Here is a 22,873-nt window from a genome sequence, read left to right on the forward strand (position 1 = left end):
GATCTTGGGGTCCTGAGATTGAGGCTTTCATCAGGCTCCCATCTCAGTGGAGAGCCTGCTTCTCTCACTCCCTCTGCCTGCTGCTCCCCTTGCTTGTGGCTCTCTCTCTCTCTCAAATAAATAAAACCTTAGGAAAAAAAGAAGAAATAACCAAGTAAGAAAATAAACAGTTGACTACCACGGACAGAAAGGCTGATTGAAGAAGGCCTTCCCCTTTGTGTCAAATTATCTCATGTGAAAAGGAGAAAAGCTACTGTGTGTGCGTGTGTGTGTTCTGCACCACGTATACTACGTGGCTTGACTCTAATTTCTCTTCTTGGTTTTTGGCAAATGGTGTGGAGTGAAAGGTCAGCATCTCATGAGAAGAACAGAACGATTAGACAGCAAGACAGTTGATGAGAATGCTGACTGCAGTGGGCACTTACTGATAAGCTGTGTGAAGGTAGCTAAAATTGGGAAAAGCTGGAGAGACACCATGTGGAATATTTTTGGTGCCAAAATCTCTAATACCCTGAAGAAGAAAAAAAAGCCAGTGTCAAACCTGAAGAGGATTTAAACTCTAAGGAAAGACACACGGTGAGTTGGGGTTTAAGCTGTGAGTGCCAAGATCAGATTAAACAGTGAATGATGACCACTAACAGTAGGAATGAGGTATATTCATTTCTTTAAATCTTGCTCTAAATGCTGTAATCAATTTTTATCTATAATAATTTGAGATGAATTGTTATGTTTTGTTAACTTAATGAAGTATTCTATTTCTATAGAAAAAGTACAGAGGCATGGAAAAGCATGTTAACTTCTCTTTCTCTTGTGGGAAACCTTTTACTCCAACCTACAGTCACATCCAAGGCCCCATCAGCCCCCGGAGCAGCCAGCAAAAATGGTAGTCATAGTTATGAGGGGAAAGAGTCCATATATGCAAACTCCAAAACCTAAAGCTACACAAAGGTAAGCAAGCAAGTTTTTCAGGGGAATGAGAGATGATGAGAGGGGCCACAAAGGTGGCCAGAGCCTGCGGAGCCAGGAATCCTGCCCTGTATCCCTGATAGATGAGGGATGGAGCTCTGGAGTCAGGGAAATGACTTTTGGCCTAAACATCAACTGCAAAGTTGGTGAGACCTTGAATACACCAGCCTTTTTGTCTAGATGCTTCTTATCCACACCACAGGGCCAAGTGTTGTCATTTCCAAACTCCTTCTATCCTGTTCCTGCTCTTGCTGATGTCACATGGCGTAAACTATTAAGGACCTGGATGGGGCTGTGTTGAGAGAGTTTTCCCCTTAGTGTCAGAAAATGGTAAAGTGATTTCCAGAAGCAATACCTTAGAAACTTGATATGCATGGCAAAGTGTGAAGGCAAAACCCTTCTTAATTAAAAAGAAAGATGTTTGGAGGACAGGCAGAGGCATGCAAGTATAGGGTGAAAGTACTAGAAACAGCAGCATTGGGGGTGAATCACAGCCCGCCATTTCCAAGCTGCTTATTCATGGTGTTAGTTACCTAAACTCCCCTAACATCAGTTTTGTCATTCTCATCATAAGAGTTAAAAGTACTTACCTCTTGGTGTTGTAAGGAGTAAATTTAATGATTTATATTTAATAATTTATATAAATCTCTTGATATGAAGCTTGAAATACAGGGAGCTTTAAGTAAGTGGCAGCCAGGGTTGGTAGCTATTATTGTCAGGGCTAACTTATGGTGCCGGGTACAGCAGTGCCTATGCAATCTACCTCCAGCCTGCCTACTTACCTTGTCTCCTGTCATTCACTCATTCCCTCATCCCTGTAGTATATATTCACCATGAACATGCATCAGACTCCAATCAGGCCTGTGCCCATTTCTTCTCTTCATTCTCACCTCTGTTCTTACCATGCTTCCGATCGAATGTCCCTACCCGTGGTTTCATCTCATCTCGAGGCTCGATGTAAGTCCATTTTCCTCCCTGAAGCATTTTAGCTATTTCTGCCCACTTCAGGCTCTACCCTTCTCTGAATCATTATTGAAATTACTGTTTGTGTCATAGAGTTTAGTGCTGGGTTCTATAGAAAAGAACCTTCTGTGATGATCGAAGTATCTTATACATGTGTTGTCCAACAGCAGTAGTCACTAAGTGCATGTGGCTATTGAGCATTTTACATGTGGCTTGTGAGGTTGAAGAAGTTAATTTTTAATTTTATTTAATTTTAATTAATTAAACTTTGCATTTGAGAGGGCACCTTGGCTCAATGAGTCAACCATCTACTCTGACAAAAGCTTTTGTGAGAGGTCATACTTGTGTGTTCCACTGGTGTCCTTGGGTCACCGAGGTGTTCCATATTGCCCACAGAGAAATCAGAGAATGGATTTAGGGGAAGACGAAAGACAGGGGATAGAGGGCCAGCGATTGGTCAGAGGGGGTTGGCATGAGCTAGACTGAAGTTGGGGTGAATGGGACCCAGCATGACACCTCGTATCTTTTATGAGTAATCCTGTAGAATTGGCTGCACTGTTCAGCAGGATATATAGGAGTTCCACCCTTGTGATATGGCAGGACTTGTAGCTTTACACTTGACGGAGGTTTCTTGTGGGGTCCCTGGAGTCAGTGCAGGGGCAACCCACTTGGCTTGGGTCAGACCTCTGCTTGACGCATCCTTCCAGCCTTGACCCTTCCTTGAGAATCCTCACCCTGCCACTCAGATCTGGCTCCTGATTTCAGACTCCTCAGAGCTGCTTCAGACTCCTCACTGTCCATCTTGCATCTATTCTTCTGTTTCCCAACAGTCCATGAACATTTAGGGATCATGGGCCATGTGGAGGAGCTGATGAACGCTATGGACACTCTTAGAAAAATGCACATGGCCCAATTTCAATGTAGTTTTGCATTCTGTTTCAGCACTGTCACAGATCCCTCGAACCCCAGGTCCAGACCGGAGACCCTTGGTTAAGAACACTTTCTTTCAGCTGACCTTAGAAGTTCCATATACAATTCCTTCCTCTCCCAGCAGCAGCTCAGCTCTAACTAATTTTGTACTCACTGGGTAATGTTTTGATGACTGGTTCAAGGCTCTAGTTACCTTAATAACAGGAGCAGTCACTCTAAATAGCTATGAGGAGTATTTCAGTCACTATAAATATCTATCCCCATTGGTAGGTTAACAGATTGGCATTATGGCTTATAAATCTTCCCTCCCCACTTGCCAAAGAGTTTTGAGAACCTGATTATATCTAGGTGAGTAGTAAAATTCATAAAATATCAGCGCTGAGCTTCAGACTCTGGACTGAGAGTGTCCTAGCTACCCCTCCCCCTCATCATTCCCAGTTAATTAGAGGTTTCCAGCCCTGAACCTGTCATGTAGTATCATTTATATCCTCAGTTGAACTTTGAATTTGCACTTCTCTAACTTCTTGGGGCTTGCTTCTAATCTGATCTGATCCCCTATCTCCTAGAACACAAAACTGTTGAATTAGAGGACACCTCGAGACCCAGGGAGGGAAGTAGTTGGCCCAAGTTTCCACAGCCGGTGTGTGTCGAGGCAGGGCTAGAACCAGGCTGACTTCTATACCAGTTCAGTCCCTCAATTTCTCCATGCTCTATGGGTATTGTGTCCTTGAATTTTGGATAAAATGATGTAGGAAGTAGAGTCTATACCATATGTGTAGGGAGACCTCACTGTGTGCCTTGGATATATTCTTGCAAATTTGATAATAAACTGAATTTCACTAAATCATATATGTTATCATGTCATTCAAAGATTAGAGATGTAGTCCTTCTGTAAAACCTTTCAGGTTTGGGTATACACTTGGATATAATAAAGAAAAACCATGCACTTAGAGGGAAAAGAATTTTTGGATGAAATATTAAATACTGTTCAAAATAAGCCAACAAATATAAAGACAACAATCTTTTTGTTTAGAGGAAGATATTGCTTGTCTATTTCTTTAAATTTAATATGTATTTCTCTCTATCCACATGTAAATATTCCTTTTGAAAAGCTCAAACTTCTATTTCTTCTTTTCGAGGGGCTTATCTTACATGATCACTATTAATTGTTTATTTAAGCCTAGATTAACTTGCTGCAATGTTTGCTTAGTATCTTGTGTAAATTCTTTATCATTAAGAGTCAGTTTTCCTGATGATATTATTAAGATTTATTATTTCTGAAAATGTGAATTTCTCCGCAGTAAGGTTTCTATAAATGGAATAGACAAAGAAAGAAGCAGTCATTTTGGTTTTTACTAGGCATAGGATAGTTTGTTTGTTTTTTTTTCCCCCCTAACTTAATTAAAAAACTCAGAAAGTTTGTATGAGATAACATACAGTTTTGGACTTGTTAGAAAGAAAGTCTGATGTCCGTTTTCCTTCCTCGGCCACTTGCCAGGATTCCAGTCCTGCGGCCAGGACATTGTGTCCTGTGGGTGATTCGGGAGGAAGGAAGAACTTAAACAAATGAGCTTCAGAGACACTCCTCGAACTTTATATCAATTATTCCAGCCTGCTCCTCCACTAAACTTTTAACTAGAGCAGCTAATAGGAGGCAAATGGATGGGTTTGAATTTCATCTCTTGTTTTCTCTGCTCACTCTCTGGAAAAGGGGCTAATGAGCAGTGAAATGGCCGGGCATGTGAGGCCAGAGTTGAGGAGGGCCTACCCGTGGAGCTGGCCTGCTGTGTAATCTGTTCCTGAATGATTGCAAGGTGCCCCATGGTTTTATGAAGGCGTCTGAAATAGCCAGGACCCAATGTTGAAGGGAGTAAGGAGAAAAGATAGTTAGTGTTCCCATTGGCATGGTGTCTGCTTTGTCTGTTGGATTGGAGCTGTACCCCCAAAAGTGTCTCCTTAGAGAGAAAAATAATAGAAGGCAAATGTTGGTTTGCAAAATGTGGCAAACCTGTTCATGTTTACAATACAGATGCTGACACTGTTTAATCTAATAGCAAGCTGTTGCCTAAGCATCTTTCAGAGGGTAATTAGAAGGCTCCTAGATGCACTGAAACCAGTTATATTAAAATTTTATTAGTAGGGAGTCCTCAAGACTTAAGGTAGAAAAATCAGAATTCATAACCAAGCTGAAGAAGTCTTCCTGCCATTGGCAACAGGGAGGCTGCTGAGGAGATCCCAATTAGAGACCAGGGCTCGGCTACAAAGGTGAGGACCTCGAGTCAGCTTTCCTCTGAACCAACCCAGCATTACTTTAATGAGGAGGTATTGGAGGAAAAAGTTCACTACTGCAGCATTATTAAGTAGAAATTAGAAGAAAGGACTGGTTATTCCTTTGGGAAAAAAAGGCCACAGAAATGGCATGGGCCCACCTGAAGAAGCTCCGGTACCAGCAAGGATAGGAAAGTCGAAGTCCAGAGGGCTCTGAAAGGATGCATTTCTCTGGCAGGCTGCATTCTTCAGGCATTGTGAATGAATCAGATGGTGCTTGCTTTTTGCCCCCAGATCCACCAGGTCAATCCAGTTGTCCCAGCTGAATTGCAGAAGAAATATATATATCAGGATATCCAGCTGCTCGTTCTGAGACTTCCACTCACTGGCTGTGCGTGCTCATTTTCCTGCTCTGAGCATCAATCTCCTAGGATCTGTAAAGAGAAAGGAACACTTCTAGGTCTAAAAACGGTAAGTCGTGGGTGCCTGAGTGGCTCAGTCAGTTCAGGGTCTGCCTTCGGCTCAGGTCATGATCCCAGGGTCCTAGAATCAAGCCCTGTGGTTCTTCTTCTCCCTTTGCCCCTCCCGCTACTCATGCTCTCTCTCTCTAATAAATAAAATCTTTAAAAAATGAAAAATAAAAAGGGTAAAGCCTGCTGTAATAAATACTTGGGATTCAGAAAATGCTTACTCCTCTAATCCCCTACTAATTTGGGGAATGCTATCAGTCCTTGAAACCCCTCTGTCATTCACAGGTACTAGTTTCTTCTTCTTCTTTTCCTCCTCCTCCTCCTTCTTTTTAATTTTTTTTGAAGATTTTATTTATTATTTGAGAGAGAGAGAAATAAAATAAAGATAAATAAAGATAAATAAAATAAAGATAAATAAATAAAAGGGAGCATGTTAGAGAGAGAGAGAGAACCAGTGGAAGGAGAGGCAGAGGGAGAGGGAGAAGCAGGCTTCCCATTGAGCAGGTAGCCAAACACAGGACTCAATCTCAGGACCCCAAGATCATGACCCAAGCCAAAGGCAGATGTTTAACCAACTGAGACACTCAGGTGTCCCTAGTTTCTCCTTATTGGAGTTATGGAGGGTCAGTGAGGTTAAGTGGCAGGTACAGGTGATCTTTTTACCTTTCAGAGGAAGATGGAGGACTGTGCTGCTGACTTCAGCCCTGGGCTTGTGCCATTCAGGCCAGAATTGTATGGAAAATGAGTCTGATGGAGTTTTATGTTTGATGTTTTTCTTAATTAACTATATCAGATCAACTCAGTCATATGGGTCTTTTGCTTATCCATATGACTCAACAGGTCTCTTGGCCTTTTGTTCTTTGACCAGAGTTCATCAACAGTAGCTGTAGGCAAAGAAGCCATGGTGGGAGTGATGATGCCATCCTTTGCTACATCTGTGGGGGGCGGTGAGGGTGTGTGTGAAGTGAGGGCCTGTGTATGTGGGGAAAACTCACGCGTCACAAACTTCCTTTTGGGAGGACTTCTTGATGCCCATTCTCCACCATTCCAGCCAGGGCCATCTCTAATGACTGTGTGAAAAGATACACTGAGCTGAAAAACTGGGGCTCTTTGCCTGGATTGTCTTTGCTTGGCAGCCCTCCTCCACGTATCTTGGCCCCACCTGTGGTCCATAAGTCAACATTCTCACTCTGGCTCTCTGTCACAACCCTCACAAAAGGCTCTTGGGGTCCCTGGGAGAACCTCAGGCATGGGTGTTTTCCCTATGGTCTCTCTCCACTTCAGACTCATAGGATGCCGAATTTTGTCACTGCTGCTCTAGATCTTGCTATAGGCCCCTAAGCCTGGAATTGAGGACCATTGAGTATATCACCTCTGACTGCAATCTATTATTCTCAGAGCCAAACTGCAACTTCTTTCTCTCTTTTCTCAGCGTAGGACTTACTCTAGAGGGTCCTTAGTTCTCCCCATGAATACACCCCTTATGTATGAGTCTTCAGGCTCAAGCTGAAGTCCTCACCCCTATGAATTCTAGATATAGAATCCATGTAGCTAGATGCTACAGGCTCTTTTTTTTGCAATTATTAAAAAATTCATTTTATTTAAATTCAATTAACTAATATATAGTGTATTATTAGATTCAGAGGTAGAGTTCAGAGATTCATCAGGTGCATATAACACCCAGTGCTCATTACATCAAGTGCCCTCCTTAATGCCATCACCCAGTTACCTCCTCCCCCTACTCCCTTCCCCTCCAGCAAACCTCAGTTTGTTTCTTATAATTAAGAGTCTCTTATGGTTTGTCTCCCTCTCTGATTTCATCTTATTTTCTTTTCCCCTCCCTTCCTCTATGATCCTGTTTTGTTTCTTAAATAACACGTGTGAGTGAAGTCATATGATATTTGTCTTTCTCTGACTGATTTATTTCATTTAGCATAATACCCTCTAGTTCCATGATACCCAATGACAAAAGGGAAAACCTTCAGTTACCTTGCTGCTCCCATACTGTAAAATCTCCTATTAGGGAGAGTGGGGAAGGAGGTCCCCAATTCTGTGGCCTTGCTCCTCTCCCATGATACAACGTAGTCTCCCTTTGACCAAAGTGAAAGGTGGAGAACATGCCTTTTGCTATGAGGCTCTCATTTTTTTTCTGCTTCTGCCATCCTTTAGTGCCTGTTACTGGAGTGGTGGAGTGTCCCTAAGCTCTACCCATCTGCCAGGACTCTCAATGGTGCTCCCTGACCTGACATGACTGCCATAGAGAGGACCCTGTGCTGTGAGCCTCTCCTCTTCTTTTCTTTACCATCAAATTTTACCCACCCAGGGTGCCATTCCATCAAAAACTGACCTTTTCTGGAAAATGAGAAACCACTTTAAGCTGAGATGTTCAATAATGATAACAACTTTGCCCTATCTCCGCAGTTGGCTGCTCCTGATGGAATATGGTCAGAGCTGACAGGTGATACCCACCTTCTGGGTTTCAGGATTGAAGACCAAGAGCCTTGCCATGAACATGAAAGTGACAGCTCACCTGGAAATGGGTGGTGCCCCTCTCTGTTGAGACGATCGACAGGCAATATTTCACTTACTTCTTCACCATCCTCCAGGGATGCTTATAAACAAATCTGTGGTTTTGGATGACTGTCTAGACCTCGAACATGCAGCCTCCTTGAAAAGGTACTTTTTCCTGATGCTATTTAAGATAACACACTGTTGTCCCTCTGTTAGAGTAAAGAAGGCCAATAGAAGAAGTCAAGTCTGAGAATCATTCAGTAGACAACAGAGGAGTTGAAGGTGGATATAAGAGAATGAAGATGGTGACCCATGAAGCCATGGAGGAAGGAGAAGTAGGTGAGGATGCAAGCAGACAGAGAACATTGGAAATGTTTGACTCCAGTAGTTTTAGGGATATCTATGGGTTATGGGTATAGAGAAGTTAAAGAAGTAAGGCCAGTGCATGGAAGGGAAGGTATTGAGTAGGTTGGAATGAACATTCTCCTGGAAGGAGCCAAAGTTAGGATCATTGTTGGGAATAAGAACTAGGGCAATGGTATTCTTGTGGAAGCTCTGGATGCTCACACCCACAGTAGTCCGTGTTGAGCAGATGGAAGGAGGGATGACTGAAAGAATGAATGAATACTGCCAGTATACTCTCTGAGCTTACAAAGACTCATTGGGTGAGTCAGAGTTATTAATATAAATAGTTACAGTGGCAACAATATGTCCCAGTGACAGTCCTATTTTAAAAATTAACTTTAAAATCTATTTTAAAATGTTGTTCTAAATTCTATGTATGTTCTCTTTTGCATTCCTTTGAGGACTTGAGTCTGTTATTTACAGTGTTTATTACTTTTAAGCATATGGGAGTACATATGATGTCTGTCCACTTTTTTCTAGAGCTAGTAAACATACTGGGAACAGGACCAGTAGGATCATATTCACTCCACCATTGACCTTGTGCAGGCTCTCCAAGGTCAGTAAGGTGGTTGGATTTTTGTCAGAATTGACTTGTTTTCAGCAGGAGTTGGGTCTCCTGCCTACTAACATTTGTAATCTTTCCTTACTATCTAGCCTGCTGTAAAATTACTAGTACAGTTTCCCCAGGCAATGACTCTGTGATTTTCTACTTTTTTATTGATCAATAAACAGTTTTAAACCAAAAAACCCCATAGTGAGAATAGAAACTTATTTGGTACTTGTAACTACCTGCCTTGGAGAAGAAAGAGAGATTGCAAAGATAAGAGCCTCAGGCTCCTGCTGCCTTTTTGATGCCAACACCACTAGAAAAATGCAGCCACAGGTTAACAAAAGAACAATTGTGTCCACTATGCTAAATAAGTGATTGTTTCCCCTGAAATTTACCCTTTGTTTCCATAACCCCTGGATATATGCATCACCCTCTGTAAATTTCAAGAAGGCAGTTTGGCGTGCCTGGGTGGCTCAGTTGGTTAAGCGGCTTCCTTTGGCTCAAGTCATGATTCCAGGGTCCAAGGATCGAGCCCTGCAACCGGCTCCCTGCTCAGCAGAGAGCCTGCTTCTCTTTCTCCCTCTGCCTGCTGCTCTGCTTACTTGTGCTCTCTATCTTTCTGTCAAATAAATAAATAAAATCTAAAAAAAGAAAAAAGAGAGAGAGAGAAAGCAGATTTTAACAGTGGTGTTCACTGCTGTCTTCCTTTAGACAAGCACAGTACCTAGCATAGAGTTAGTGTCCAGGAAATATTTGTAGAGTAAATAAATAAATACTATAGTGATCAGGCTTGGGAATAAGAGGGTAAATTTATCCCTCTGTTGTATTGAGATTGTTTTCCAATAATTTCCTTGCACAAGTCTGATCTCTCCAGCTTGGCTGAAGGAGAGACCCTAAGCCCTGTGTGTTTTCTATTCTTTGTGGCAGCAAATGTAGTTTTATGATCACAGGACTACCTCTAGGTAGTCATGAATATGTCTCCAATGATTATTGCTTTTTGTTGTCCTGTCTGTCTCCTTTTGGTTTGATTTTTGGGTAAGCAGAATTTTGAAACAAATTTAGAAAATAAAGCACCTTTTTTTCAGTAAAACCAAATCAATAACCACTTAAGGGTAACAGAAAATTTGTGATCTGAATTTGATTTTTTTAATTAAAAAAATTTTTTTAAGATTTATTTATTTGTTTATTTGACAGAGATCACAAGTAGGCAGAGAGGCAGGCAGAGAGAGAGGAAGGGAAGCAGGCTCCCCGCTGAGCAGAGAGCCTGACGCAGGGCTCGATCCCAGGACCCTGGGATCATGACCTGAGCTGAAGGCAGAGGCTTTAACCCACTGAGCCACCCAGGTGCCCCTGGTGATCTGAATTTGAAAAGCGCCACATTTTGAAGCCTGGGAGAGGTTTCCTCTCACACTTGTTGATATCATTTGTTTTATCCAGGGAGTATTTGGAGGTAGGATAAAGTGAAAGTGTGCTTTTTGGGGAAGCAATGTTGTGTCATTTTGCTTCCCTGATGAGAAGTGTTGAGACACAGTTGACTTCTTGTTTTCTTGTTTTCCATGGTAACATCACCTGACCAATGCTTGTTGTCTGTGTAATGCTTGTAACCCAGAGACGACAAATTCAGTGACAACATGGGAATGGTATCAGGAAAAAAAAGGAAGGACATAAGAGCTAGTTTATAGTTCACCAAATGTTCCCTAAATAAAAAATGTGCTTTTATTCGCCAAACATAGAATCATGGACAATGGGACCTACAAGGACCTTGGGAATCTCTATTTCAGTCTGCTCATTGTACCCACAAGGAAACATCCAGAGCAGCTCATGACTGTCTGAGGTCTCAAGGTGAGTGAGTGGCAGAAGCCTCCCACATTGGACCCTAGCCATGATGGTGAATAAGGATCTCAACCTCTGATTGTCTTCTACAGTGACACCCACAGGAAATGAATATGTGTTCTGGTTACAGAGGGGAGTTCAAGCGGCCATATACCTCTGTGACTCCCAGGTGGCCTCTGCCATTTGCCTGTTTCCTTGGACCTCAGTAGGGCCCTTTCCAGGGCATTGACAGGAAGCCTGGGGATGTAGCTGGGAGTGAAGTTCATTGCCATGAGCACACCAGAAAGACTGTCTAGTGCCCATGGGCTCTGTGTGTCATGGCTCCAGCCTAGCGACCCAGTAGCAGTGAGGCATAAGGACTTTCACTCAGCCAACTGATGAAAACTTTTTCCTTTTCAAAATGTCCCAGGAAGCCAAAATAACTCATATTTCCCATGTGACGTTACAGCAGATTTATGCCCCTTTAAGAACACATGTGGTGTAAAAAGATGAAGGGAGAGAGGGCCTAAAGTTTTACATATGGCACCAAGGTAATCCTAGCCGAGTTGGCTTCTCTAAGGAGAGTGCCTGCAAGGTATAATTAGAACAGAGATAGCCATCCCAACAGATCTATACTTGAGCAAATCGTGGCTAAGACAAAATTGGAACCAAGGCTAAATTTATCAATAACAGGTTTAAAAAAAGGAAAAGAAGACAAATGAAGTTGAAATTTCTCCTTGTTTATTTTAATGTGCAGAACATTTTCTAGCTGATTTATGCCACAGCTTCAGTGTATTTTTCATTTTTTATTTATTTTTCAGTTAATTGGATTTCCAGGCATTGCAGCCAGCCACGGCAATTGATCCCTGAAAAGATGGATTTATTGCTTAGACAGGCAGAATTCTGACAATCTTCAGAGGATGGAAAATAAAAGAAAACAGCCCATACACAGAGCACAATGGGTCACCACTGGGTCAGACCAGTAAGATACGTTACAGCTGGCAGTTTTATGCTAGAACTTCAAGATGGGTAATCTTCTCACTAAATGGGCAGCACCAGGACCCAACAGAATATTTTGTAGGATATCGTCAGTGATCCCTGCTTAAGAAGAAACATAGTCTAGGATGGAGACCCCAAGGTAGATTTTAGGTCCCAGACCAATTGGGCCCATGGTTGGAGAACTGAGTATCTTTGAAACAGCTCACACCTTTGGTGGTTTTATATGGAATGGGACCTTATTTTGCCTGGTGGGTGACTCTGTTGGAATGCCATAATGGCTCATGGTGCAGAACTAATATGGAACTCATGCCTTCAGCTACTGTTTGCAGAGGATCCTGGAAATTTGCCAGTTGTGAAGCACCAGAACACTGCTCTCATGCTCTGCAAAGGTCTGATATCCATCTAACCATTCACTCATCCATCCATATAATAATTTTGTATTGAGCCTCTACTATAGGCTAAGCACTTTGGTGGTGAGCTTAGAGAAATGGATTAAAAAAAAATGTTTCAGAAGGACGGCCTTGTGAAACTTATAGCCTATTGGGCAAGTAATTACAAATTTGTTGAGAGTTAGCAAAGAGGGGTTTAAGGAGCTGCAGGAGCTTATTACAGTTGGACCTATCCTGGTAGGGTTTGGGGAGGGCTTCTAGGAAAAAATGCTGTGAGTTGAGACCCAAGAGACTGGATATCCCAATGGACAATGGTCAGACCAAATGTGAAATAGAACTCTGACCCACAATCTGCAGCAAATACCTAACCCATCACCTACAGCAACCAAGCTAGGCAGCCAGCCTGCTATCTGTAAGTCAAGCTATAGAAAAACCACCATCTCTAGCAACCAGACCAGGAAAGCCAAACAACAACCCCAGGCAAGGACTGATTAACAATTAATAGTTTCCCTAATTTCCAACCCTATTTCCACCTTAGGATCAATCAGAAAGCCAAATTTGTACCGTTAACCAATCACATAGGATACTCCACTTCTAGTTATCCCATCTAAGTTTTCTCATACCAATAGCTTCTAGTCAGGGTGCACCTGGAACCTTCTTTTTTTGCATTATAAAACTTTCCCACTCCTTTGCCTGCCTTTGAGTCTGGCAAAACTCAAGTGATCATGGCTGACTCCCTTGATAGCAAGCTCTGAATAAGTAGCCTTTGTTTATTCTCATTCTGTTGGTCTTTGTTTATTCCACAAACCTGAATGAAGAATGAGTGTGTATGGGCCAAGCACTAGGGTGAAAAAGAGTATTCCAGGAGATGGAACAGCACATGTGAAGACCCTTAGACAAGGACTGAATTATAATCTTCAAATTGGAGAGTGAAACATGATCAAAATGTGGAGGGTAAGGGAGAGACTGGCATGAGCTGTAGCTGGGGAGAGTTTTGGGGTGAGGGTTTGAGATCATACAGGGCCTTGTGAGCCATGTTGATGATTTTGGCCTTTATCCTAATGAGAGCCTCATTTATAGATGAGGCATGGGGCTTTCCTCTTAACTGGTAATTTCCATTGTGAATGATCTGTAGCTCCCATCTGTTGCTCTTGATGTGAGCTCCTACTTCTTATCTGAGGGCCTACCTACTTTGAGACCTCCTTGTTTTCTGTTAGTCCTATTTTTGTGAGGCAGATGTGCAGGCAAAGAGATATAGCTGCTCATTGTCAGGACCAGCTCCCTTGACCTTCTAGGCCCAGGTGAAGTAAGCCCTGGCTTGTCCAAGCTCCTTTCTGGGACTGTGCCCAGCAGAGCCCAGGGAGAAAGGTCAATGTAGCAGAGACTAAGAATTATTCCCATAGGGTGCCTGGGTGGCTCAGTGGGTTAAGCCTCTGCCTTCTGCTCAGGTCATGGTCTCAGGGTCCTGGCATTGAGCCCCACATTGGGCTCTCTGCTTGGTGGAGAGCCTGCTTCCCTCTCTCTCTCTGCCTGCCTTTCTGCCTACTTGTGATCTCTCTGTCAAATAAATAAAATCTCTAAAAAAATTATCCCCATATCTATTCTCACCTTCGTCTATAGTGATAGAACATATGGCCAATGAGATTAGAGATATTTCCCAGTCTTCTGTGCAGCTCAGTAATAGGCTTTTTGTCCAAGGTCAGGCCGATGGGATGTAAGGGGAAATGATATATGCATTCTGGGACATGCACTCAAAAGGAGCAAACACGCTCTTCCCTCCTTGTTGGCTGGATTGTAGAGGTGGTAATGGGCAGCTACTGGGAACCATGTAACAAGGAATGGGAGAGTAACCAGAAAGAATGCCATGACTGATGGGGACTGCTTATATCTGGAAGTTTAGGCAATATAGAAGTATATGTTTATCTTTTGTAAGTCACTGGTATTTCATTCTCTGCAGCCATGGGTGACCTATAACGTAACTCAGCGGTTCTCAAAGTGCATTCCCAGAATCCATGGGTTGGGGGGGCGGTGGGAGATCTCTGAAACTCTTTCTTTTTTTTTTTTAAATTTAAATTTTATTATTATTTTTTTAAACATATAATATATTTTTATCCCCAGGGGTACAGGTCTGTGAATCGCCAGGTTTACACATTTCACAGCAATCACCATAGCACATACCCTCCCCAATGTCCATAACCCCACCCCCCTCTCCCAACCATCCTCCCCCCATCGACCCTCATTTGTTTTGTGAGATTAAGAGTCACTTATGGTTTGTCTCCCTCCCAATCCCATCTTGTTTCATTTACTCTTCTCCTCTCCTCCCCCTTAACCCCCCATGTTGCATCTTCTCTCCCTCATATCAGGGAGATCATATGATAGTTGTCTTTCTCCGATTGACTTATTTCGCTAAGCATGATACCCTCTAGTTCCATCCACGTCATTGCAAATGGCAAGATTTCATTTCTTTTGATGGCTGCATAGTATTCCATTGTGTATATATACCACATCTTCTTTATCCATTCATCTGTTGATGGATATCTAGGTTCTTTCCATAGTTTGGCTATTGTAGACATTGCTGCTATAAAAATTCAGGTGCATGTGCCCTTTCGAATCACTACGTTTGTATCTTTAGGATAAATACCCAGCAGTGCAATTGCTGGGTCATAGGGTAGTTCTATTTTCAACATTTTGAGGAACCTCCATGCTGTTTTCCAGAGTGGTTGCACCAGCTTGCATTCCCACCCACAGTGTAGGAGGGTTCCCCTTTCTCCGCATCCTCACCAGCATCTGTCATTTCCTGACTTGTTAATTTTAGCCATTCTGACTGGTGTGAGGTGATATCTCATGGTGGTTTTGATTTGTATTTCCCTGATGCCGAGTGATATGGAGCACTTTTTCATGTGTCTGTTGGCCATCTGGATGTCTTCTTTGCAGAAATGTCTGTTCATGTCCTCTGCCCATTTCTTGATTGGATTATTTGTTCTTTGGGTGTTGAGTTTGCTAAGTTCTTTATAGATTTTGGACACTAGCCCTTTATCTGATATGTCATTTGCAAATATCTTCTCCCATTCTGTCAGTTGTCTTTTGGTTTTGTTAACTGTTTCCTTTGCTGTGCAAAAGCTTTTGATCTTGATAAAATCCCAAAAGTTCATTTTTGCCCTTGCTTCCCTTGCCTTTGGCGATGTTCCTAGGAAGATGTTGCTGTGGCTGAGGTCGAAGAGGTTGCTGCCTGTGTTCTCCTCAAGGATTTTGATGGATTCCTTTCTCACATTGAGGTCCTTCATCCACTTTGAGTCTATTTTCGTGTGTGGTGTAAGGAAATGATCCAATTTCATTTTTCTGCATGTGGCTGTCCAATTTTCCCAACACCATTTATTGAAGAGGCTGTCTTTGTTCCATTGGACATTCTTTCCTGCTTTGTCAAAGATTAGTTGACCATAGAGTTGAGGGTCTATTTCTGGGCTCTCTATTCTGTTCCATTGATCTATGTGTCTGTTTTTGTGCCAGTACCATGCTGTCTTGATGATGACAGCTTTGTAATAGAGCTTGAAGTCCGGAATTGTGATGCCACCAACTTTGGCTTTCTTTTTCAATATTCCTTTGGCTATTCGAGGTCTTTTCTGGTTCCATATAAATTTTAGGATTATTTGTTCCATTTCTTTGAAAAAAATGGATGGTATTTGATAGGAATTGCATTAAATGTGTAGATTGCTTTAGGTAGCATAGACATTTTCACAATATTTATTCTTCCAATCCAGGAGCATGGAACATTTTTCCATTTCTTTGTGTCTTCCTCAATTTCTTTCATGAGTACTTTATAGTTTTCTGAGTATAGATTCTTAGTCTCTTTGGTTAGGTTTATTCCTAGGTATCTTATGGTTTTGGGTGCAATTGTAAATGGGATGGACTCCTTAATTTCTCTTTCTTCTGTCTTGTTGTTGGTATAGAGAAATGCAACTGATTTCTGTGCATTGATTTTATATCCTGACACTTTACTGAATTCCTGTACAAGTTCTAGCAGTTTTGGAGTGGAGTCTTTTGGGTTTTCCACATATAGTATCATATCATCTGGAAAGAGTGATAGTTTGACTTCTTCTTTGCCGATTTGGATGCCTTTAATTTCCTTTTGTTGTCTGATTGCTGAGGCTAGGACTTCTAGTACTATGTTGAATAGCAGTGGTGATAACGGACATCCCTGCCGTGTTCCTGACCTTAGCGGAAAAGCTTTCAGTTTTTCTCCATTGAGAATGATATTTGCGGTGGGTTTTTCATAGATGGCTTTGATAATATTGAGGTATGTGCCCTCTATCCCTACACTTTGAAGAGTTTTGATCAGGAAGGGATGCTGTACTTTGTCAAATGCTTTTTCAGCATCTATGGAGAGGATCATATGGTTCTTGTTCTTTCTTTTATTAATGTGTTGTATCACATTGATTGATTTGCGGATGTTGAACCAACCTTGCAGCCCTGGAATAAATCCCCCTTGGTCGTGGTGAATAATCCTTTTAATGTACTGTTGAATCCTATTGGCTAGTATTTTGGTGAGAATTTTTGCATCTGTGTTCATCAAGGATATTGGTCTGTAGTTCTCTTTTTTGTTGGGATCCTTGTCTGGTTTGGGGATCAAGGTGATGCTAGCCTCATAAAATGAGTTTGGAAGTTTTCCTTCCATTTCTATTTTTTTGGAACAGTTTCAGGAGAATAGGAATTAGTTCTTCTTTAAATGTTTGGTAGAATTCCCCCGGGGAACCATCTGGCCCTGGGCTTTTGTTTGTTTGGAGATTTTGGATGACTGTTTCAATCTCCTTTCTGGTTATAGGTCTGTTCAGGCTTTCTATTTCTTCCTGGTTCAGTTGTGGTAGTTTATATGTCTCTAGGAATGCATCCATTTCTTCCAGATTGTCAAATTTGTTGGCGTAGAGTGGCTCATAGTATGTTCTTATAATTGTCTGTATTTCTTTGGTGTTCGTTGTGATCTCTCCTCTTTCATTCATGATTTTATTTATTTGGGTCCTTTCTCTTTTCTTTTTGATAAGTCTGGCCAGGGGTTTATCAATCTTATTAATTCTTTCAAAGAACCAGCTCCTAGTTTCGTTGATTTGTTTTATTGTTTTTTTTGGTTTCTATTTCATTGATTTCTGCTCTGATCTTTATGATTTCTCTTCTCCTGCTGGGTTTAGGGTTTCTTTCTTGTTCTTTCTCCAGCTCCTTTAGGTGTAGGGTTAGGTTGTGTACCTGAGACCTTTCTTGTTTCTTGAGAAAGGCTTGTACCGCTATATATTTTCCTCTCAGGACTGCCTTTGTTGTCTCCCACAGACTTTGAACTGTTGTGTTTTCATTATCATTTGTTTCCATAAATTTTTTCAATTCTTCTTTAATTTCCTGGTTGACCCATTCATTCTTTAGAAGGATGCTGTTTAGTCTCCATGTATTTGGGTTCTTTCCAAATTTCCTCTTGTGATTGAGTTCTAGCTTCAGAGCGTTGTGGTCTGAAAATATGCAGGGAATGATTCCAATCTTTTGATAACGGTTGAGACTTGATTTAGGACCGAGGATGTGATCTATTCTGGAGAATGTTCCATGTGCACTAGAGAAGAATGTGTATTCTGTTGCTTTGGGATGAAATGTTCTGAATATATCTGTGATGTCCATCTGGTCCAGTGTGTCATTTAAGGCCTTGATTTCCTTGTTGATCTTTTGCTTGGATGATCTGTCCATTTCAGTGAGGGGAGTGTTAAAGTCCCCTACTATTATTGTATTACTGTTGATGTGTTTCTTTGATTTTGTTATTAATTGGTTTATATAGTTGGCTGCTCCCATGTTAGGGACATAGATATTTAAAATTGTTAGATCTTCTTGTTGGACAGATCCTTTGAGTATGATATAGTGTCCTTCCTCATCTCTTGTTATAGTCTTTGGCTTAAATTCTAATTGATCTGATATAAGGATTGCCACTCCTGCTTTCTTCTGATGTCCATTAGCATGGTAAATTCTTTTCCACCCCCTCACTTTAAATCTCGAGGTGTCTTCGGGTTTAAAATGAGTTTCTTGTAGGCAACATATAGATGGGTTTTGTTTTTTTTTTATCCATTCTGATACCCTGTGTCTTTTTATTGGGGCATTTAGCCCATTAACATTCAGGGTAAGTATTGAGAGATATGAATTTAGTGCCATTGTATTGCCTGTAAGGTGACTGTTACTGTATATTGGTCTCTATTCCTTTCTGATCTACTACTTTTAGGGTCTCTCTTTGCTTAGAGGACCCCTTTCCATATTTCCTGTAGAGCTGGTTTGGTATTTGCAAATTCTTTCAGTTTTTGTTTGTCCTGGAAGCTTTTAATCTCTCCTTCTATTTTCAAGGATAGCCTAGCTGGATATAGTATTCTTGGCTGCATGTTTTTCTCATTTAGTGCTCTGAATATATCATGCCAGCTCTTTCTGGCCTGCCAGGTGTCTGTGGATAAGTCTGCTGCCAATCTAATATTTTTACCATTGTATGTTACAGACTTCTTTTCCCGGGCTGCTTTCAGGATTTTCTCTTTGTCACTAAGACTTGTCAATTTTACTATTAGGTGACGAGGTGTGGACCTATTCTTATTGATTTTGAGGGGGGTTCTCTGAACTTCCTGGATTTTGATGCTTGTTCCCTTTGCCATATTGGGGAAATTCTCTCCAATAATTCTCTCCAATATACCTTCTGCTCCACTCTCTGTTTCCTCTTCTTCTGGAATCCCAATTATTCTAATGTTGTTTCATCTTATGGTGTCACTTATCTCTCGAATTCTCCCCTCGTGGTCCAGTAGCTGTTTGTCCCTCTTTTGCTCAGCTTCTTTATTCTCTGTCATTTGGTCTTCTATATCACTAATTCTTTCTTCTGCCTCATTTATCCTAGCAGTGAGAGCCTCCATTTTTGATTGCACCTCATTAATAGCTTTTTTGATTTCAACTTGGTTAGATTTTAGTTCTTTTATTTCTCCAGAAAGGGCTTTTATCTCTCCCGAGAGGGTTTCTCTAATATCTTCCATGCCTTTTTCGAGCCCGGCTAGAACCTTGAGAATCGTCATTCTGAACTCTTGATCTGACATATTACCAATGTCTGTATTGATTAGGTCCCTAGCCTTTGGTACTGCCTCTTGTTCTTTTTTTTGTTGTGAATTTTTCCGCCTTGTCATTTTGTCCAGATAAGAGTATATGAAGGAGCGAGTAAAATACTAGAAGGATGGCAACAACCCCAGGAAAATGTGCTTTAACCAAATCAGAAGAGATCCCAAATCATGAGGGGGGAGAAAGGGGATTAAAAAGAGTTTCAGAAAGACAAAAAAAAAAAAAAAAAAAGAAACAAAAGAGGAAAATGAATAAAGAAAAAATATAAAAAGGAAAAAATATATTAGATAAACTAGTTAAAAAACGTTAAAAAAGAAAAGGGTAAAAGTTTAAAAAACTTTAGCAGAAGGAGAGGAAAAAAATTGAAAAAGAAAAAAAAAAATTAACTGCAAGGCTAAAGAATCATGGGGAGAAAGCCATGAGCTCCAGCTTTGCTTTCTCCTCCTCTGGAATTCTGCTGCTCTCCTTGGTATTAAAACTGCACTCCTTCGTAGGTGAACTTGGTCCTGGCTGGATTTCTTGTTGCTCTTCTGGGGGAGGGGCCTGTTGTAGTGATTCTCAAGCGTCTTTGCCCCAGGCGGAGTTGCACCGCCCTTACCCGGGGCCAGGCTGAGTAATCCGCTCGGGTTCGGTTTTGGGAGCTTTTGTTCCCTGAGCGCTTTCCATAGAGTTCTGGAGGACGGGAATGAAGATGGCGGCCTACGGGTCTCCGGCCCAGAGGAGCTGAGAGCCCGGGGCCTCACTCCTCCGTGCGCCCTCAGAGAACAGCACCCAATTACTCCCGTCACCCTGGCCTCCGGCCACACTCCGAGCTGACCGAGCCTGCGACCGGTTCAAGCTAACCCCGAGCTGAGAATCACTCCTCGGCTCTGTCTCTGTAGCTGGCTTCCCTGTTCTAATACCTGTAAGCTCTGCGACACTCAGACACCCCCGATCCTTCAGTGAGCCTGCGGGACCTGAGGCCACGCTGACCCCGCGCGGGCTTCACCCTGGTTAAGCCTCTGGAGCGATGTCCCTCAGCGGAACAGACTTTTAAAGTCCTGATTTTGTGCTCCCTTTTCCGCCGCTCGCCTGGAGCCGGCCCCTTCCCCCGCGGTCTATCTTCCCGTCGCTTTGGACTCACTTCTCCGCCAGTCCTACCTTTCAGAAAGTGGTTGATTTTCTGTTTCTAGAATTGCTGTTCTTCTTCTCTTCGATCTCCCGTTGGATTTGTAGGTGTTTGCAATCTTTAGATAAGCTATCTAGCTGATCTCCCGCTACCTGAAGTAGTCTCAGCCTGCTACTTCTCTGTCATCTTGACTCCTCTCCCTCTGAAACTCTTTCCTGAGGCTCAAAGATCAGTACTACTTCATAACAGTATTACCTTTTTCACTCTCATTCTTTTACAAGCAAATAACTAAATTTTCCAAAGGCTACATGATGAGCAGTATCATAACAGATTAAATGCAGAAGCTGATACACTAATATATGCCAGATATTAAAGAGGTTTGCAAGAGTAAAAAAAAAATCAGTGCCATTCTTCTCAATAAAAGTTCTTTTTGAAGATGTAGTTTTTAAAAAAATTATCTGTTTACATGTTTTTTATTTTTAAACAAGTTATTGAAGAAATATTAAAAGACTTCTTATTTAATTTTATTAACATACAATTATTATTTGCTTCAGGGGTACAGGTCTGTGAACCATCAGTCCCACATGATTTACAGCACTCACTGCAGAACACAACCTCCCCAATTTCCATAATCCAGCCACCCTGTCTGGATCAGGCTGGAGACTAGAACAAAGCCATGTGCTAGATTTAGGGTATATTTTGATCTGCTAGAAGAAACTGCATCCCAAAATTTTAAAGAAAGAAAAACCTATATGTATACAAAAAAATAAGGTTAAATACAATGAAGGGATAGAATATGAAAGTATAAATGAAAATTAAAAAAAAATTTAAAGAAGGTATTGATAAGATAAAATAGTTTAAAAAGGTTAAAACAGGAAAGAGGAAAAATTTAAAAGATAGAATAAGAAAAAATAAAATTTAAAAAATTTAACTTTGAAAGACTAAAGAATCATGGGAAAAGAGCCATGAATTCTGTGTTGTATTCCCCTAGCTCTGGAGTTCCACAGTTCTCATTGATTAGTGAACTTGGTCTTGGCTGGATGTTCTTGCTGATCTTCTGGGGAGGGGCCCTTGCCATGATTCTCAAATGTCTTTGCCTGAGGCGGAATTGCACCATCCTTGCCAGGGGCCAGGCTAAGCAATCTGCTTGGGTTCACTCTCAGGAGCTTTTGTTCCCTGAATGCTTTCTGTACCACTTTGGAGGATGGGAACAAAGATGGTGGCCTCCCAGTCTCTGGCCTGGAGGAGCCGAGAGCTTGGGCCCCCACTCATTAGTGCGCCCTTAGAGAAAAACCATCAATCCCTCCCGTCTCCCTGGTTTCCAGCTGTGCTCCATGCTCACCCAACCTGTAACCGAGTGTTTCTATGTCTGGTGCACAGCCCTGTTTGGAGTCTCCAAACCCAGCAGATTCCTGCTGAGCATTCCCACGCTGTTCCTCCCAGAGGAAAAAGGGGGTTCTCCCCAGATCTGCCACTTGTGGGGTCCCTGCCTGAAGAGTAGTGGCCTCATTGTGCCTTGAGTCATGGTTTAAGGTAAGCCTGAGCTGAAAGCCCCTCCTCAGCTCCGTCTCTGTAGCCAGCTCCCGATACTTGGGAGCTCTGCCACACTCAGACACCCCCAGTCTTTTTGTGACCCTACAGGTCCTGAGACTACTTTGTACCTGCGAGGGCTCCACCCCCTCCTTAGCCTCTGGAGTGACATCCCTCAGTGGAACAGACTTCTAAAAGTTCTGATTTTGTGCTCCACTGCTCTCTCATTTGCTGGAAGCTGGCCCCTCCTCCTGCCATCTATCTTCCCATATGTTGCCTCGGATTCACTTCTCCACACATCCTACCTTCCAGAAAGTGGTCACTTTTCTATTCCTAGAACTGCTGCTCTTCTACACTTCAATCTCCCATTGAGTTTGTAGGTGTTCAGAATGTTTGATAACTATCTAGCTGGACTCCTGGAACTGGACCATATTTAGGTTTTCTAGTCCTCTGACATCTTACTCCTCCCCCAAACATTAAAAGACTTCTCCATTTTACTTTCTAATGGTAAATATGGAAAGATGTAATCCACTTATATAAAAGCACTTTGGGGTTGTCCATAACTTTTAAGAGTGTAGAGAAGTCCCAAATGTTGGAGAACCACTGCCTTAACTAATACAGATAGCTTGACGTTTCCTGTTGATGAGCAGTAACCAGCTCTATGTCCCATGCTTCTCTTATTTGGTGGGGGGGGGGCTCTCAGGTAGTCATTCCCTTTCCTCTTTCTGCACCACTTCTGATGCCTTCTCTCTTGGTGTCTTTGACTATCCAAGAACTGATTTCAGTTTATATAGAATTGACTGTATATTTCATATATCCACTCAATAATGAAGCCCTAATGTGGGCTAGTGATTGTGCTTGGTGTGGG

General features: G+C 42.0%; 1 long non-coding RNA gene across 1 annotated transcript; it reads left to right on the forward strand.

Annotated features, from left to right (window-relative positions):
• The first annotated feature begins 453 nt into the window (after positions 1-453).
• LOC125084494 (uncharacterized) lies at positions 454-11,801 on the forward strand. The gene is made up of 6 exons (XR_007122632.1): positions 454-576; positions 5,422-5,598; positions 8,019-8,447; positions 8,994-9,069; positions 10,797-10,905; positions 11,697-11,801. It is a non-coding gene; the product is annotated as an uncharacterized LOC125084494 (long non-coding RNA).
• The last annotated feature ends 11,072 nt before the right edge of the window (positions 11,802-22,873 follow it).

This window comes from Lutra lutra, chromosome 1 (assembly GCF_902655055.1).
Source record: "Lutra lutra chromosome 1, mLutLut1.2, whole genome shotgun sequence".
Taxonomy (NCBI): Eukaryota; Metazoa; Chordata; class Mammalia; order Carnivora; family Mustelidae; genus Lutra; species Lutra lutra.